Below are 19,086 nucleotides of genomic sequence, written 5' to 3'. Positions count from 1 at the left end.
TATGTAAAAAACAATATTCTGTCAACACATGTTTTCATCACCTCGGTTTAAAATTTTTTCCAATGAACAAGAGGTCAATTTTTACCTGTCCAACTAGGGTAAATTAGAAGATTAGTCAGTTAATATCCAGGTAATTACTCATTCAGAACACAACTATTCCTTCGTCACTGATTTAAAACCTGCAGCATCTCTGAAAGTTGTAGTGATCTGCATATCTCGATGTATATAAAGGGTTAATATACAGAAGTAACGTTTAGATAACCACGAGATGGCAGCACTAAAGATGGGACGAAAGACAAGCTCAAGCCGAGTTCCCGCCTCTTCATGTTGGGTGTGACCAGTAGACAGAGGTAGAGAGAGATAGCTCAGAGTGCAGGTGTAGTTAATCATAGTTTAGATATATCTAATATTGTTAATTTAATCTCTAGTTGAGTTAGTGAAGTGAGAACAATGTTGCTCTCTTTGGTTGTTTCTAAATATGGCGGTCAATATGATCACCTTCCTTAACTCTAATTAGGTTTGTTTTAGAGTCGGCAGGTATTTTTCGATACCGCCACAAGTTTCAAACCCGAATACTGATCAACTAGTCGGTATACCATTTAGTTAGTTCAAAGTCAACACTATTTATTTACACACACAGCAATATCTACTCATGCACGAAATACTACAGACTAAACTATCACTACTGTTAAAGCCTATACTTAGCTTCGGGCGCCCACTCAGTCAGAGGAACAATGGCCGTTGTTCAGTTCTGAGGCTGCTGGGGTCGAAGTGGTAGAGGGCAAATGCTAAGGTCGTCCGTCTGGTAGCGAGCGTTGACCTTGGCCTTACTTGCTTCTGGTGCAGCTGGTGGACGGGTCTCTCCGCTGTGAGAGCCGATTCCAAGAGAGCGATTCTCTCTTGGGGCCTTCTTCTTATACCCAAAGAGGGCTTCAGGCACTTTTGGGCGGGCCTTGAACTTGGCCCCAATCAATTGGGCCATTTCTTGATCATTCGCATTGATCCTGACCAATAAAGGGGTGGGTGCCCTGATGGCTGGGCATGTCCTAGGTGGCCGTTGGCCTGCTTTGTTTTCTGCTTTCAATTTGGGGAACTGGCGCCACGAGGTCTGGGGCCAGATCGGTTACTTAAGTATCTTCCTTTGTGCCCGGAGATGGGCCATCCATAGGCTAATGGACCAACAGTTTCAGTCTCGTCTGGAAGCTGTTTCTCCAATATGCAGACAGACTCTGTGCCTGCTTGCTTTCTTAACATTGTCCATTTTTCCCTGCAATCTTTGCAAATGTCCATTTTGTATTCTGGAAGTGGCCATCCCAGATGGCTACAACAAACTCACAATTTTTTTGCTAACGTTAATCAACAAACAATTTGCTTTAATTGGAGACTTTGAGTGTAAATGAACATCGAGTACAGGATCATCTTGGAAAGAAGCAAATGAGTAACATATATTACACAACATAATACAACAAATGTAAATGGGACAACCCCCCAAATGTAGGCCTCAGCCCCACAGATTTCTCCAGTGAGACTCCAATGGCATTTTTACTGGGATCAGAGTGGAGTAGCTGGTACAACGTTCCTGCAGGGAGAATCGGGGTAGCAACAGGTGGCAAGAGTCAAGAACAATTTTCAGTCTGTACGTTTCTGTGGAGTGTGCATGTAATTCATATAAGTGTGTGGTGTACCGCATATCTATTTTGTGATTCATCATGTGAATCCGAACTTTGGTTTGGGGAATTCAAGTTTAAACCGGAAATTAGGGGATTCTGATTGAGAAAGAGACAAGCACACTGAAATAACTGCAATTTGAACAAGCTTGGAGTTAATTACAATCAAATTCTAACCTAGGTTCATGGTCAGACTTCCCAGTCTAAACGCTGAACAATAGATGATCCGTTTATAGACTTCTGAGTGAGGCACAGTGCAGGAATCTCCATTGTGGAGACTAAGTGTTGCCTCCTGGACCAAATTGCATGGGTGGAATAATCTGCCTGAGACTCGTCCAGCTGGTTATGATTGTTTCCCCATTTTCATTGGAACTTGTGCACCAAGGTCTGTGAGATCTTCGACAATTCCCCACTTGGCGCCTGAAAGGACCCCGTGGCGTAAACGTTCAGGATGACCGTCATCTTGATGGCCACCGGGAGTGCGAAAGCTCCCCCATTTCCCTGCTGGTATGCCATCATCTGGCAGATATGTCGCACTGTCTCTCTGCTCAGCCTAAGTCGGCACGTCCTCGAATGACAGGAGCTGCTGCTACACATGAGGCTCTCCAACCTGTGTGGCTGCCACCTGTGTCTCTGCTGCCCGCTCCTCTATTGCTCGCTCCACTGCTGCACTCTGCGCAACTGCAGCTGCTTCCTCCTCCTCAAGCAGTTCACGCTCGTACAGCAGCAGGGATTCTCCCAGGGCTGCGGCCACCAGTAGGAAGACCAACATTCCTGGTTGTGTTCCAATATCCATTGTCTGCTGGGGGTGAAAGATCAACATGTTAGTATGGTGCGTACCGCTGTGCCCAATCAAGTCCACCGGGCTACACAGTGGCCGCGACTGGCGCTGCGGGATCCGCCCCGCATTTCCCATCAAATCTACCCCCCATAAGCCTCTCCCACTGCCCAAACAGGGCCTCCCATCCCAGAAAGCACGGGCAACGTCCGGGCCAGCAACCTGCAGTCACTCCTATCCATGTCTGACCTCGTCTCTCTCCCCCTCAATAGCCACAACGCCGGTTTCACGATTTTATTAAAGCACAAGTGATCCATGCCTTCGGGACCTCAGCCCATCGTAGGCAGAGAATCTTTGAGGTGCCGGACAATATATCTGCACTAACTGTAACCTCACCAGTGGCTGCATCATTGAGTGTATCAACTATTAATGTACAAATAATTAGAAAATTGAAATAATATCCACCAGAATAAAAGTGTTCAGAAATGTGCTGCCCACAAAAAGTAGATCAACACCATACCTCACCACCCCATGTGTGATTGAGTGAATTGTGAAATGTCAACAGCAGTGATTGAAATGAGCAAGTATTATCATCCCAGTGTATATGAGCAAATCCAAATAATCAAACTCCCTGAACACCAATGAGGAAACCAGAGTCAGTCCACTCAGCATATCCAGTACAAATTTCAGACACCAGCGGCTGCATTCTCCGATTTTCAGGCTATGTCAGGAGGATCCGTGGCATTTTGCATTTTAAAAAATCGATGACGCCCCAGCACCGATCCTCCGGCCGGGGAGGGGCTTGCAGCCGCGCCATGTAAAACGCCTCGCCTCCACGGCAAAAACGGGCGGACAATTGCTGGGTCCGTGGCCGTGTATGCGCACGGCGACGACCTGCAGCTGTCGCACCGTACAACATTGCTCCGGCCGTGCGTGCATCGACCTGCCAGATAGTGCCACACAGGACATCTCCTACACTCCGGGCCACCCCCCACCAGTCCTCGCCTCAGCCCCCCCCGGCCAACAGCACGGCCCCCGCCCGACTGTGGTGGTGCTGGACACAGACCGCAGCCGCCACGTTGGGTTCCCCATCGCTCAGACCATGGGTCAAATGCACGTTCGGGAACTTGTCCCATCGGGGGCCGTGCATCAGGCTTGACACTCACAACACAATTGTGTCGACTTATTTGTCCAAGATTTTAATACACTCGCACCTCAAATCATTCTTTTCATGTGTTAAGCACTCCAACTTTAATAATCATCCGGTTATGTTAGAGGTGGAAAACAAAAAGGACATGATCATGATATTGGGGCGTTAAGTCTGCAGACCTCTAATTCGTGAGAGTGAATGATTGAGAGTTCTTCGAGCACCAGAGAAGACTTGTTTGTTCATTTTCTTTTTTAATTCCAGGCAGAATAAGCAGCCAGCCTTATTTTCCAAGACCATCTTCAACAACAGGTAAAGTAGACAAGGTTTATAATCTTGTTCATATTTTTATTTATATTGGCTTCGCTTCCAACAGGATTGAGGGGGGTCCTAAATAGTAATTGGGTGGGCGGGTAAACAGGATGTTATTGTGGTAACAATTTTTATTCGTGTCACAAGTTGGCTTAACACTGAAATGAAGTACTGTGAAAATCTGCTAGTCTCCACACTCCAGCGCCAGTACGGGTAGTCTGGCCAAGTCATGATCTCATGCAAACAACCTAGATTTTCCCGAGGATGCACCTAACTGCAAAGTCGAGATTCTCAATTCAAAAGAAGGTTGTTCTTTTAGAATCTGGGCCTGAAAGCCAGTCCTAAACACTAAACGTCTTTACTGTGATTGACCAACTCTCCTGGGCTATATTCCAGCTTCCACCCAATGAGATTAAATGAGAACATGGTTGAGTCTAAAATTTGTGGTTATAAAATCTCATCTGTTGACTTGACAAGGAAGATTTTCAACTGAAAATGTTATATTTTCTCAACTTACATCTTGAGTTACTTGCCTTTCAGCAACAACAATCCCATCAACTTTGACAACAGGTATGATATTGACAATATGCATTCAGCAATGTCTTCAGAATGAAGATGGTTTAAAATGTTGAACATTTGTCATTCAATTGATCAATTTGTTTCAAATTATGTCTTTCAGGTGAAAGTCCAGTTGGAGGCACTTTGCCAAGTAAGGAATATTTTAATTTTACTTTATTCAAATGAGGCAAATTAGTAAAATCTTATCAGATTATGTTGCACAGAGGAAGATTTTTTCCCAGCTCAACCGCAACACTGTAACAAAAGAAGACTGTAGACAGATCAATATTAATATGGTAGGTTCATATTCTGCAGCAGTTAGGATTCCCAGGATGAAGAAAATATTTTTGTGTGCTTTGCAGACAATCCAACATGCAGAATTTCCTGGATTTAGTGCACAAGTGGTCACTGAACTGTTGGGAACAATTAATAGGCTAAACAGGCTCCAATTCTTCAATAGTATTATTCTGCAGCAGTCAGAATTCCAAGGATGAAGAAAATATTTTTGTGTGCTTTGCAAATCCAACATGTTGAATTTCCTGGATTTAGTGCACGAATGGTCACTGAACTGTTGGGAATAACGAGTAGGCTAAACAGTCTCCAAATCTTCAATAGTATTAGTTGCCGGAATACCACCGGAATTTCTTCGCATGCGCAGGGAACTTCTTACGCACGCCGGCCCATCACCAACATAGTACCTTAGTCTATCCACTTATCTGGTAGCTGCATCTGACTGTCCCTGAGAAGGGACATCAACATACATCATACAAAAATGGGTGTTGGCTCGCAAGTGCAGACAACAATAAAAGTGAATGCATTCATTAATCTGGCACTCAGCTCAGCCACGATCAATCGCTTTCCTATTCACGGACTAATGCACCCTTTCCTTGGTTTTCCAAATACGCTATAAATGGAAAAGAGAGAGCCCTTAGGGTAAAACCAACTTCCTCCCCTATTCCCACAGCATCATTCCTCACTTTAACTCCCGGTTCCTTGATCACAGAAACCATCAGATTATGAGTGACAACTCTGATGAGCAGAAATGGATCAAAAAGCTAAACTCTCTCCATCAGAAGCTACCAATTGAAAATCCTGCTCCCATCAGTGTAACATTAGCTCAGAAGTTGCCACTTCTCACTGCATTACATGCTGTTAATAAATGAAACTAATAATCTTCGTTGTCACAAGTAGGCTTCCATTAACCCTGCAATGAAGTTACTGTGAAAAGCCCCTGGTCGCCACATTCCGGCACCTGCTCGGGTACACAGAGGGAGAATTCAGAATGTTCAAATTACTTCACAGCATGTCTTTCGGGACGTGTTGGAGGAAACCAGAGCACCTGGAGGAAACCCACACAGACACAGGGAGAACGTGCAGACTCCGCACAGACAGTGACCCAAGCCGGGAATCAATCCAGGGTCCCTGGCGCTGTGAAGCAACAGGACTAACCACTGTGCTACCACACTGCTTATATTCTCCAGCTTCAATATCTTTATATACATACAGATGCTTCGTTTGCAATATTACCTAAAAATTCAATAACTTATGAAATTATTACGAATTGAGGTATAACTGGAGGTTAATCAAGAAGAAAATTAATTCTGTTAAAATGAAAGGATTGATTTTCAATAACTTGTTTATTGAAATTTTCCATTGATAAAAATGGATCATTTTGATGCTTCCCACTCTGACATCATCAACTGTATCCCGTTCAGCATTGGGAACAACTGCACCTTCAACAACAGATATGGAATTTAAAAAAATATGTAACAATGGTATTTTTCAGTCATAAAATTTGCAAAAATTAAGATTGATCATCATCATTAAAATATTACTTTGCAGCCTAAGCAATATTTCTAAACCACAGATGTCAACCTTTACCTATCCAACTCGGGTAAATTAGAAGATTAGTCAGTTAATATCCAGGTAATTACTGATTCGGAACTCAACTTCTTCCTCCATCGCTGATTTAAATCCTGCAGCCTCTCAAAGTAAATGCGACACCCACCTAAGATAGATGATTCATTTCCAGACTTGTGGGTGGAGACACAGTGCAGGACTCTCCATTTGGGAGACAAGGGGGGCGATTCTCCGATATTGAGGCCAAGTTTCACGATGGCGCAAACAGCGCCCGGATACAACCGATTCTGGCCCCCACAGGGGGCCAGCACGGCACTGGAGCGGTTCACGCCGCTCCAGCATCCGTACGCGGTGCCAAATGGGCGCCATGTCAACCCGCGCATGCGCAGTTGTGGCAGCCCAATCCTTCGCATGCGCGGGGAACTTCCTACGCACACCGGCCCATCACCAACATAGAGCCAGTGTTCTGGGGCCGCGCGCGGAAGGAGATAGGCCTGTGGGGGGGAAGAGGCCGGCCCGCCGATTGGTGGGCCCCCGATCGCGGGTTAGACCCATCGGAGGCCACCCCGGTGAAGGAGCCCCCCTCCCCCCCCCCCCCCACAGGTTGCACCCCCCCCCCCCCGGCGTTCCCGCAGTTTTCCCGCCGGCAGCGACCAGGGGTGGGCAGCGCCGGCGGGAACCTGTTGTGTTGTCTCGGCCGCCCGCCGGTTCTCCAAGCGGCACGATGCGAATCACGCACCGTTGGTTTCCGGGGGGTTGGGAGAATCGCGTGCGGGGGTCGGGGCGTCGTGGCACTATTCGCGCGGCACCCCGGCGATTCTCCCACCCAGCGTGGGGGGGGGGGGGGGTGGGGGGGGGGGAGAATAGCGCCCTAAGTGTTGCCCCTGGACTGAATTGCATGGGTGGAATAACCTGCATTGGACTCATCCAGTTGGGGATGATTGGTTCCCCATGATCTTTGGAATTTGTGCTCCCCTGCTGAGGGCAGGTAAAGTTACCCAGTATGAGGATAAAAGTTTGGCCACTGCAGAGCCAATTAGAATGGAAACATGACCCGGTGAGATGTTCCGTGTCTCGCGCAGATACTGTTGCTTTACTGAAGGAAAATACTTTTATGAAACTCGTCGGACTACCTTCGCATTATGATAGCTGGCTCACATTTCCTTTGGGGCTTTATTCGGGAAACGAGTCAGGAGATATAACGCGAAAGCACTCTACCCATGAGAATTTGGAGAAAATCCCATTCCCTTTGCATCCGATTCGCTGGGTCTGAAATTGGCGCTGGACATTCGGACTAGCTGGAGCTGCTTATGTGCTCTCCACTCCCCAAACATCCTGATTTTAGCCAAGGAGATAGGTTCACGGAAACCTGCCCCATGATTTTATAATCAGAGCTCGATTGCATGCTGGACGAGGTGGAGGAGAGGAGGGAGACCCTCTTCGCCAGGGTGAGCCGGAGACTGAATCACGCCATTGGTAACAAAGTCAAGGAAGTGGTTGCAGAGGCAGTGAGTGATGCCTGCCTCCCAGCAGTACTGGGACCGGGGCAGGAAAAAGATAAATGACCGCCTCAGGGCAGCTAGCGTGAGTCACACCCTCTGTGTTACTGGCATCATTCCTGTCCCTCACACGTCGCATCACACCCTTTCCCCCTGCATCTCAAAGCTGATTGTCCAACCTTCTCAATACATTCCTTCAAACTTGGGACAGGATGAGAGTCCGTTCTCTATTACTCCTACGACCATTTCAACACTCTTCACTGGACTTTCCAACCTTACCTTATATCATAGATTATCATAGAATTTACAGTGCAGAAGGAGGCCATTCAGCCCATCAAATCTGCACCGGCTCTTGGAAAGAGCAAGCACGTTACCCAAGCGCGCACCTCCACTCTATCCCCATAACCCAGTAACCCTACCCAACACTAAGGGCAATTTTGGACACGAAGGACAATTTAGCATCGCCAATCCACCTAACCTGCACATCTTTGGACTGTGGGAGGAAATCGGAGCGCCCGGAGGAAACCCACGCACACACGGGGAGAATGTGCAGACTCCGCATGGACAGTGACCCAAGCCGGAAATCGAACCTGGGACCCTGGAGCTGTGAAGCAATTGTGCTAACCACTATGCTACCGTGCTGCCCTTCCACCCTCCACCAAAACATAACACCTTCATTGTACCCTTTTGTCAGCTGCCTTGCTCCACTGCTGTCCACGTGGCTTTCCTCCTGGTGCTCCGGTTTCCTCCCACAGTCCAAAGGTATGTAGGGTGGGTGAATTGGCCCTGCTAAATTACCCCTTAGTGGCCAGGAATGTGCAGGTTATGTTTCGCGGATCGGGTGGTGTTGACTGTGAGGTGGACATGAATCGAGTGTTCATTCAGAGGGTTGGTGCAGACTTGATGGGTCAAATGGCCTCCTTCTGCACTATAGGATTATGATTCAGGGTATGGTCTTGGTGAGCAGGTTCCTTGGTTTACCTCATATCAGCATTTCTCACTGAAATATGATGTAATTGTGCAATATTCCCCTCGATTAAATGTCCAAATTTTTACTTTGCAGCAACAACAACAATGACACCAACAACAACAGGTATCAAATTGCTAATATAAATTTAATGATTTCCCATTCACCTCACAACAAATTCATTGTATTGAGAATGACAGTGGATTTCAGAAAACAATAACTGTCGTTCACTATTAAAGATCACAGGATTATTTAATATTTCTAATAGAGTATATCTTCACCAGTTAGTAAAACAATAACTTTATTTATCAAAAGAACATGCGTTAATTATTCAAAGGACATTATTGTCGGCGATGAGAGTTTTGGTCATCGGTTTGGGAAGAGATGACTGCCCTGCATTGTCTCTGTTCCAGAAGACCGTCCTCATTAAGTGCCAACCTGTGCAGTGTTGGACCATCCCTGGGATCAAGGACATCGTGGGTCCAAATTCCGTCTATGACAAGCAGTTGGCCAATATTAGGCCAGCAAGGCCAGGGGCGTGTCTCTCAAAGGGAACTCTCCTTCCCAATCCTGTGTCCAGTGATCAGACACTGTCTGTTTTTCATAAAGAGCACCACTACAAATCCAAAGTGGAATTGCCCACTTAAGTGCCTCAGTTGCTGGTGGGCTGAGGAGGCCATTCAGGAGCTGACACACCATGGACTTCATCGGGCAGAGGCAGGAAGGCAGTGAGCTCACAACTCACCTCTGTCCTGTTTGATGAAATGCCGCACGACCACCAAATTCAGCACGGAGGAGGGCATTGAATTCCACCCAATGTCTACATAGTTGCAATTTTCAACAGAAGTGTCGGGCAGCACTGTAGCATAGTGGTTAGCACAATTACTTCACTGCTCCACGGTCCCAGGTTCGATTCCTGGCTTGGGTCACTGTCTGTGTGGAGTCTGCACATTCTACCCGTGTGTGCGTGGGTTTCCTCCGGGTGCTCCGTTTTCCTCCCACAGTCCAAAGATGTGCTGGTTAGGGATTGGCCATGCTAAATTGCCCTTAGTGTTCAAAATTGCCCTTAGTGTTGGGTGGGGTTACTGGGTTATGGGGAAAGGGTGGAGGTGTGGGCTTAGGTCGGGTGCTCTTTCAAAGAGCCGGTGCAGACTCGATGGGCTGAATGGCCTCCTTCAGCACTGCAAATTCTATGAGATTCTATTTCATGAACCTGAAATATTTGAACCAATATTTATGAATTAAACTTTGATTTTGTACAGCAAAATTTCTATTGAGTAAAGGTGAAATTGGACTAAAATCGGAAATTAACAGCACAAATTGTCCCATTGGATTCTGTGCTCCTTTTTCCGACAGCTGTCTAAATCCATCCTCATTACTCTGATATTAATACAGGTTCCAGTACCTTCCACTGCTTCAAATGTTTATTCACTTTGCTGTGTAAAGATACAATGGTTCCTCTCTCAACCATTCCCTGTAATATGCTATCACCTTTACTGCAAGCGCGCGGTCGATCTTTTTCCAAATTTATTCAGCACCCCCTCATTAACTCAATGTTCCCCACTCACTTGACAACTGGGATTCTGAGTTCAGAGATGATGGAATGATTTTCCATTCTGTATATTCACATCATTAACTGTTTTCTTTACAGCATCAACGTCAACGTCAACTGCAACAACAGGTATGTAAAAAACAACATTCTGTCAACATATGTTTTCCATAACCTAAGATTCAAATTTCTTCCTGTGAACAAGAGAGTTTCCCATTTCTAAACCACAGAGGTCAACTTTTACCTAACCAACTAGGATAAATTAGAAGATTAGTCAGTTAATATCCAGGTAATTACTCACTCAGAACTCGACTACTTCCTGCATCACTGATTTAAAACCTGCAGCTTCTCTGAATGTTGCAGTAATCTGCATATCTGTATGTATAGAAAGGGTTAATATACAGACTTAACAGATAGGTAATCACTAGATGGCAGGACTAGAGATGGGTATAAAAGACAAGCGCAAACCAAGTTCCTGCTTCGTCGTGTTGGGTGTGACTAGTCGACAGAGGTCGAGAGAGATAGCTCAGAGTGCAGGTGTAGTTAATCGGAGTTTATATATATATTTAATATTCTTAATTTAATCTTTAGTTGAGTTAGTGAAGAGAGAACAAACTCACAGTTAATTTGCTAATGTTACTCAATAAACAATTTGCTTTCATTGGAGACTTTGTGTGTTAATGAACATCGAGTACAGGATCATCTTGGAAAGAAGCAAATGAGTAACATATATTGCACATGAACAAAAGTAAGTAAGTAAGTAAGTAAAAGTAAGTGGGACACCCGCCTAAAGCAGGCGTCAGCCCCTCAAATTCCTCCAGTGAGTTTCCAATGGCATTTTTACTGTGATCAGAGTGGACCAGCTGGTACAACGTTCCTGCAGGGAGAATCGGGGTAGCAGCAGATGGCGAGAATCAAGAACAAGTTTCAGTCTCAGTTTTTGTGGAGTGTGCATGTAATTCATATAAGTGTGTGCTGTACCACATACCTGTTTTGTGATTCATCATATGAATCCAAACTTTGGTTTTGGGAATTAAAGTTTAGACTGAAAAATAGGGGATTCTGTCTGAGAAACAGACAAGCACACTGAAATAAATGCAATTTAAACAAGCTTGGAGTTAATTACAATCAAAGTCTAACCTAAGTTCAAAGTCAGAGTTCCAAGAAAAACAATAGATGATCCATTTATGGACTTCTGGGTGGAGACACAGTGCAGGATTCTCCATTTGGGAGACAAAGTGTTGCCCCCTGGCCCGAATTGCATCGGTAGAATAACCTGCACAATACTCATCCAGCTGGGGTGATTGTTTCCCCATGATCATTGGAACTTGTGCTCCCCTGCACTAGTTAACTTACCCAGCATGATAATAAAAGTTCAGCCACTATAGAGCCAATTAGAATGGAAACATAACCCGATGAGGTGTCCCGTATCTCACGTAGGCATTGTTGTTTTACTGAAGAAAAATACTTTTATGAAACTCATCGGACTACCTTCGCATTATGATAGTTTGGCTCGCATTCCCTTTGTGGCCTTATTCGTGATGTGAGTCAGGACATACAACCAGGCCAGCACTCTGTCCATGAGAATTTAGAGACAATCCCATTCCCCTGGCATCTGAGTCGCTGAGCGAAATTGTCGCTGGAGAGTCTGACTAGCTGGAGCTGCTTACATGCTCTCCACCCCCTAAACATTCACATTTGAGCCAAGGAAATGGGTTCACGGAGACCTGCCCCCTGATTTTCTAGTCTGAGCTCAATGAGGCAGTGAGTGTTGCCTGCCTAACCAGCAGTGCTGGGATCGGGGCAGGGAAAAAATGAATGACCTTCTTAGGATAGCTTGGGTGAGTCACCCCCTCTGTGCTACTGGCATCACTCCTGACCCTCATACGTCACACCACCCCCCCCCCCCCCCATTCCTCTAGGGACCAACCAAAACCCACCTTCCTGCATCTCACTTACATATCACCTTCCACCAAAATCCAACACCTTCATTGTACTCTTTGGCCAGGTGCCATGCTCTACTGCTGTCTCATAGCGCCAGGGACTCGTGTTCAAATCCGGCCTTGGGTGACGTTCTGTGAGGAGTTTGTACCTTCCTCCTGTGACCACGTGGTTTTCTCTTGGTGCTCCGGTTTCCTCCCACAGTCCAAACATATGAGGGTTGGGTGAATTTGCACTGCTAAATTGCCCCTGGGTGTCCAGGAATGTGCAGTTTAGGTTTCGCGGATCGGGTGGTGTTGATGGTGACGTGGACATGGATCGAGTGTTCATTCAGAGGTTGGTGCAGAGTTGATGGGTCAAATGACCTTCTTCTGCACTGTTTGATTCTGATTCAGGGTAGAGTCTTGATGAGCAGGTTCCTTGGTTTACCTCATCTCAGCATTTACCGCTAAAAGATGTCGTAATTGCTCAATAATCGCCTCACTCAAACCTCCAAATCTTTACTTTTTAGCAACATCAACAATTGCACCAACAACAACTGGTATAAAATTGCTGATATAAATTGAATGATTTCCCATTCACCTCACAATAAATATATTGTAATGAGAATGACAGTGAAATGAAAATCAAAATGAAATGAAAATCGCTTTTTGGCACAAGTAGGCTTCAAATGAAATTATTGTGTGATGCGCCATCACAAGATGAGTAGTGAATGACACTGAGGCTTTAATAAGATAAACAGAAAGCCACCTGGCCTCTGATCCCGAACTGGGGCAGGACCGCAGGTCAGCCACCTTTATACCGAGCCCCAGGGGAGGCGGAGCCAGGGGAGGCGGAGCCATCAGGCAGTGGTTTACCACAATACATGTAATACAGTAACAGTTTACCACAATACATATAATATAACTAACAGTGGTTTACCACATTCACCCCCTGTTAAAAAAAAAGTCCAGCGGGGGTGAAGTGGACTTAAAGGAAGAGTCTGTCAGGGGCTTTGACCTTCCATGTGATCGGCTCAGTCCCGGCTGTGATGTGGGCACTGGTGTCGAGACCTGCACGTCCGGGAGCGTGTCGTCCTCTTCTTCACCCTGTAGTTGAGTCGATGGAGGGGGGTGCGGTGTAGGGGCGGGGGTGGTGGTGATGGTCACCGGTGGTCCTGCGGGTGCCAAATCTTGAAGTAGCCGGGTAGTGGTGGAGGGAGATGGTGCAGGGTCGGGGGTGGTGGTGATGGTCGCTGGGGAACCTGCAGGTGCCAAATCCCAGAGGGAGACTGTGTCCAGCCGCCCGTCATGATGTGCCACGTAGGCATATTCTGGATTGGCATGGAGGAGCAGGACCTCCTCGACGAGGGGGTCCGATTTATGACTCCTCGCATGCTTCCCAAGGAGGACGGGCCCTGGGAGTGTCAGCCACGACGGGAGCGAGACCCCGGAGGTGGACTTCCTAAGGAAGGCAAACATACATTCGTGAGGGTCTCATTGGTGGCAATGCACAGGAGCGACCGGATGGAGTGGAGCGCATCAGGAAGGACCTCCTGCCAGCGGGAGACTGGGAGACTTCTAGACCGTAGGGCCAGGAGGACGGCCTTCCAGACCATCACGTTCTCCCTCTCCACCTGTCCGTTTACCCGGGGGTTGTAGCTGGTTGTCTGCTGGAGGCGATGCCCTTGCTAAGCAGGAACTGACGCAAGTCGTCGCTCATGAAGGAGGAACCCCGGTCGCTATGGATGTAGGTGGGGAAACCGAACAAAGTGAAGAGACTGTGCAGGGCCTTTATGATGGTGACAGAGGTCATGTCAGGGAATGGGATGGCAGAGGGGAATCGTGAGTACTCGTCAACAACGTTGAGGAAGCACACATTACGGTCAGTGGAGGAGAGAGGCCCTTTGAAGTCGATGCTGAGGCGCTCAAAGGAGCGGGAGGCCTTTACCAGGTGCACTCTGTCTGGCCGATAGAAGTGCAGTTTGCACTCCATGCAGACCTGGCAGTCCTTGGTCATGGTCCTGACCTCCTCGATGGAGTAAGGCAGGTTGCGAGCCTTGATAAAATGAAATAAACGGGTGACCCCCGGGTGACAGAGGTCATTGTGGAGGGCCCGAAGTCGGTCTACTTGTGCGTTGGCACATGTACTGTGTGACAGGGCGCCTGGGGGCTCATTGAGCTTCCCAGGTCGGTACAAGATATTGCAGTTGTAGGTGGAGAGTTCGATCCTCCACCTTAGGATCTTGTGATTCTTGATTTTGCCCCGCTGTGTATTATTAAACATGAAGGCAACCGACCATTGGTCAGTGAGGAGTGTGAATCGCCTGCCGGCCAGGTAATGCCTCCAATGTCGCACAGCTTCTACAATGGCGTGGGCTTTCTTTTCGACGGAGGAGTGTCGAATTTCAGAGACATGGAGAGTGCGGGAGAAGAAAGCCACGGGCCTGCCCGCCTGGTTGAGGGTAGCGGCCAGGGAAAAGTCCGACGCATCGCTCTCCACCTGGAATGGAATGGGCTCGTCCACAACGTGCATCGCGGCATTGGCAATATCTGCCTTGATGCGGTTCAAGGCCAAGCGGGCCTCAGCCATCAGAGGAAAAATGGTGGATTTAAAGAGTGGACGGGCCTTGTCCACATAATTGGGGACCCATTGGGCATAGTAAGAGAAGGACCCCAGGCATCTCTTCAGGACCTTGGGGCAGTGGGGGAGGGGAAGTTCCAGGAGGGGGCGCGTGCAGTCGGGGTCGGGCCCCAGGACTCCGTTTTCCACAACATAGCCACGGATGGCTAGGCGGGTTGTGCAGAAAATGCATTTCTCCTTATTGTATTTGAGGTTAAGGAGCTTAGCGGTGTGGAGGAAATGCTGGAGGTTTTTGTCATGGTCCTGCTGGTCATGGCGGCAGATTGTGACATTATCTAGGTACAGGAATGTGGCCCGCAGCCCGTACTGGTCAACCATTCGGTCCATTTCTCGCTGGAAGACCAAGACCCCATTGGTGACGCCGAAGGGAACCCTGAGGAAGTGGTAGAGGCGGCCATCTGCCTCGAAGGCAGTGTATTGGCGGTCCTCCAGGCGGATAGGGAGCTGGTGGTGGTTGACTTCAAGTCAACTGTGGAGAAGACTCGATACTGCGCAATCTGATTGACCCTGTCAGATATACGGGGGAGGGGGTACGCATCGAGCTGTATGTACCGGTTGTTGGTCTGACTGTAGTCGATGACCATCCGGTGCTTCTCCCCACTCTTGACGACCACCATTTGGGCTCTCCAGGGCTGGTACTGATACACGATCAATGACCACTAAAGTGAGGTTGTAGTCCAACTGAAGGCTTTAATGAGCTATATGTTTCCCCAGCAGCTCAAGTACAGAATGAAGGCTGCTGGGGCGGTGTGGGCTCTTATACCCCGCCTTGCAGGGTGGAGCTACCATACATCTTGACCAATAGGAAGCATACCATTTCTACCAATGGTGTTCCAACATTACCAGGTACCGTAATACCTCTACTACCACATTCACCCCCTGTTAAAAAATGAGTCCGGCGGGGGTGGTGGCCTGATACTACAAACATGGCAACGTGGTAGAATTAGTTATGGAGGTACCGTAATACCTCCGTACAACGTTTTGTAACTATTTACAATTCTAGTAACTATTTACAATTTATGATTTAAAATGAAGCAATCAGTCGATCGGGGGCCCTGGTCGTCCTCTGTGATCGTCAGACCTTCGGTGGTGACTCCGGTGGAGGCTCGGGCGTCTGTGACTCCGTGAGCGTGGCTTCAATCTCCGTAGTAGCTTCGGCACCCCAAGGTGGCGCTAGGGGGGAAAACGATTGACCTGGGAAGGGAGCGCCTGCGGGGTGCGTCGGTGGGTGGGGGGGCCTAGACGGGGCCGGCGGAAGGACCGATCCTCCTGTAAGGTGCTGCGGTGGGAGGGGAGGGTGGGACTGGTGGCCGGGGTGTGCGTGGGGCTCCGGCGGCCGCCAGGTCTCGTAGGGAGACCGTATCTTGTCAGCCGTCGGGGTGCTGGGCGTACTGGGGGTTAGTATGGAGAAGATGGACCCTCTCGACCAACGGGTCCGACCTGTGCGCCCGCACGTGTTTTCGGAGCAGGATGGGTCCGGGAGCTGCCAGCCAGGTCGGGAGCGAGGTCCCAGAGGAGGACTTCCTGGGGATGATAAGGAGACGTTTGTGAGGTGTCTGGTTGGTTGTGATACAAAGCAGCAACCGGATGGAGTTGAGGGCATCCGGGAGGACTTCCTGCCAGCGGGAGACTGGGAGATGCCTGGACCGTAGGGCCAGTAGGACTGTCTTCCAGACCGTTCCGTTCTCCCTCTCTCCCTGTCCGTTACCCCGGGGGATGTAACTGGTCATCCTGCTTGAGGTGATGCCCTTGCTGAGCAGGAATTGACGCAGTTCGTCGCTCATAAAGGAGGACCCCCTATCACTATGTATGTAGGCGGGGAACCCGAACAGTGCAAAGATGCTATGGAGGCCCTTGATGACGGTGGTTGCGGTCATGTCGGGGCAGGGAATGGCGAATGGGAATTGGGAGTACTCGTCAATCACAAACAAAGAACAAAGAAATGTACAGCACAGGAACAGGCCCTTCGGCCCTCCAAGCCCGTGCCGACAATGCTGTCCAATTAAACTACAATCTTCTACACTTCCTGGGTCCGTATCCCTCTATTCCCATCCTATTCATGTATTTGTCAAGATGTCCCATAAATGTCACTATCGTCCCTACTTCCTCCACCTCCTCCGGTAGCGAGTTCCAGGCACCCGCTACCCATGGTGTAAAAAACTTGCCTCGTACATCTACTCTAAGCCTTGCCCCTCTCACCTTAAACCTAGGCCCCCTAGTAATTGACCCCTCTACCCTGGGGAAAAGCCTCTGACTATCCACTCTGTCTATGCCCCTCATAATTTTGTAGACCTCTATCAGGTCGCCCCTCAACCTCCGTCGTTCCAGTGAGAACAAACCGAGTTTATTCAACCGCTCCTCATAGCTAATGCCCTCCATACCAGGCAACATTCTGTTAAATCTCTTCTGCACCTTCTCTAAAGCCTCCACATCCTTCTGGTAGTGTGGCGACCAGAATTGAACACTATACTCCAAGTGTGGCCTAACTAAGGTTCTATACAGCTGCAACATGACTTGCCAATTCTTATACTCAATGCACCGACCAATGAAAGCAAGCATGCCGTATGCCTTCTTGACTACCTTCTCCACCTGTGTTGCCCCTTTCAGTGACCTGTGGACCTGTACTCCTAGATCTCTCTGACTTTCAATACTCTTGAGGGTTCTACCATTCACTGTATATTCCCCACCTGCATTAGACCTTCCAAAATGCATTTCCTCACATTTGTCTGGATTAAACTCCACCTGCCATCTCTCTGCCCAAGTCTCCAAACAATCTAAATCCTGCTGTATCCTCTGACAGTCCTCATCGCTATCCGCAATTCCACTAACCTTTGTGTCGTCTTCAAACTTACTAATCAGACCAGTTACATTTTCCTCCAAATCATTTATATATACTACAAACAGCAAAGGTTCCAGCACTGATCCCTGCGGAACACCACTGGTCACAGCCCTCCAATTAGAAAAGCATCCTTCCATTGCTACTCTCTGCCTTCTATGACCTAGCCAGTTCTGTATCCACCTTGCCAGCTCACCCCTGATCCCGTGTGACTTCACGTTTTGTACTAGTCTACCATGAGGGACCTTGTCAAAGGCCTTATTGAAGTCCATATAGACAACATCCACTGCCATTTGCATCAATCGTCTTTGTGACCACCTCAAAAAACTCTATCAAGTTAGTGAGACACGACCTCCCCTTCACAAAGCCATGCTGCCTCTCACTAATACGTCCATTTGCTTCCAAGTAGATCCTGTCTCGAAGAATTCTCTCCAGTAATTTCCCTACCACTGAAGTAAGGCTCACCGGCCTGTAGTTCCCTGGATTATCCTTGCTACCCTTCTTAAACAGAGGAACAACATTGGCTATTCTCCAGTCCTCAGGGACATCACCTGATGACGGTGAGGATCCAAAGATTTCTGTCAATGCCTCAGCAATTTCCTCTCGAGCCTCCTTCAGTATTCCGGGGTAGATCCCATCAGGCCCTGGGGAATTATCTACCTTAATATTTTTTAAGACGCCCAACACCTCGTCTTTTTGGATCTCAATGTGACCCAGGCTACCTACACACCCTTTTCCAGACTCAACATCTACCAATTCTTTCTCTTTGGTGAATACTGATGCAAAGTATTCATTTAGTACCTCGCCCATTTCCTCTGGCTCCACACATAGATTCCCTTGCCTATCCTTCAGGGGGCCAACCCTTCCCCTGGCTACCCTCTTGCTTTTTATGTACGTGTAAAAAACCTTGGGATTTTCCTTAATTCTATTTGCCAATGCCATTTCGTGACCCCTTCTAGCCCTCCTGACTCCTTGCTTAAGTTCCTTCCTACTTTCCTTATATTCCACACAGGCTTCGTCTGTTCCCAGCCTTTTAGCCTTGACAAATGCCTCCTTTTTCTTTTTGATGAGGCCTACAATACCTCTCGTTATCCAAGGTTCCCGAAAATTGCCGTATTTATCCTTCTTCCTCACAGGAACATGCCGGTCCTGAATTCCTTTCAACTGACACTTGAAAGCCTCCCACATGTCAGATGTTGATTTGCCCTCAAACATCCGCCCCCAATCTAGGTTCTTCAGTTCCCGCCTAATATTGTTACAATTAGCCTTCCCCCAATTTAGCACATTCACCCTAGGACCGCTCTTATCCTTGTCCACCAGCACTTTAAAACTTACTGAATTGTGGTCACT

Source organism: Scyliorhinus torazame, chromosome 10, assembly GCF_047496885.1.
Source record: "Scyliorhinus torazame isolate Kashiwa2021f chromosome 10, sScyTor2.1, whole genome shotgun sequence".
Lineage (NCBI taxonomy): Eukaryota > Metazoa > Chordata > Chondrichthyes > Carcharhiniformes > Scyliorhinidae > Scyliorhinus > Scyliorhinus torazame.
This window is presented reverse-complemented; position numbering follows the sequence as displayed.